We start from the raw sequence: 1,003 nt of genomic DNA on the forward strand, positions 1-1,003 counted from the left end.
TGTATTTTGTTTGTTGTTTTTCAATACAGCAGAGACACATTTACATCTTTGAGATATTTTACCAACAACATTCTTCCTGATTACTAAGACAGGCCTAAACCTGCAAATCTTTAGACCAAAATCAATACACAGCTCTGCTGTACAGTAAACAAAGACTATTTGGGTTATTGGCATGCCATACAGTGACAGCAGTGTTCTGTAGCGTGACATATTTATGTTTTTATGACCTCTGATTCATTCATCTGTCAATGTTGATGTTATTTGTCAAACTACCCATTCAAAAGAACATTCAAAGTTCAAATGTTCTGAAAAGTTGATTAACAAGTCAGTAAGAGTAAACTATTTTCCTCAGAGTAATTCGTAAAAGCTCGGAAGAGAACAAACAGAAACATGGTTTCTAAGTCCCTCACTTGTTCTTAGTATTTCTGGAGTGAAATCGAGTCATATGACCGTCTCCTCAGAATAATTGTATTTCTTCAGTGGGTGCTTGAGTCGCTGTGGGTGACCGGCCTCATGGCTAATGTGATTACATTCACAATAAGGACTCTGTTTGCCTTTCTGCTGATGGTTAACAACCATGCTGTGCCATTTACAGTATACACCAACAGACAATAAGCACACATACACAATCGAAGGAATGCGAGTATGATTCATGTGATGCTATTACAATAGACCTTTAAACAAAACTTGCCAAAAAGTTTAGCAGTATTTAGGCAAAATAGAGAAATCTTGTCATATTTACTACTTTTAAAAACCTCTTTTGTGCTTTTATAAGACGTTTACAGTTCACACCCTGTTGAAAAAACCAGCATATGCTGGTTAGGTATGTTTTGACTGGTTTAAACTGGTCCTTTGCTGGTTTAAGCTGGTCCTTTTGCTGGTGTATGCTGGTCCTTTGCTGGTTTAAACTGGTCCTTTGCTGGTTTAAGATGGTCCTTTGCTGGTTTATGCTGGTCTTTTTGCTGGTGTATGCTGGTCCTTTGCTGGTTTAAGCTGGTCCTTT

The 1,003-nt window shown here is 37.7% G+C and overlaps 1 protein-coding gene across 2 annotated transcripts in view; it reads left to right on the forward strand.

Annotated features, from left to right (window-relative positions):
• Window positions 1-1,003, forward strand: part of LOC107719503 (signal peptide, CUB and EGF-like domain-containing protein 2) — a 9,096-nt gene that overhangs the window by 978 nt on the left and 7,115 nt on the right. The gene's annotated exons all lie outside the window — the stretch shown is intronic.

Source organism: Sinocyclocheilus rhinocerous, unplaced genomic scaffold, assembly GCF_001515625.1.
Source record: "Sinocyclocheilus rhinocerous isolate Xijiao unplaced genomic scaffold, SAMN03320098_v1.1 scaffold343, whole genome shotgun sequence".
NCBI lineage: Eukaryota > Metazoa > Chordata > Actinopteri > Cypriniformes > Cyprinidae > Sinocyclocheilus > Sinocyclocheilus rhinocerous.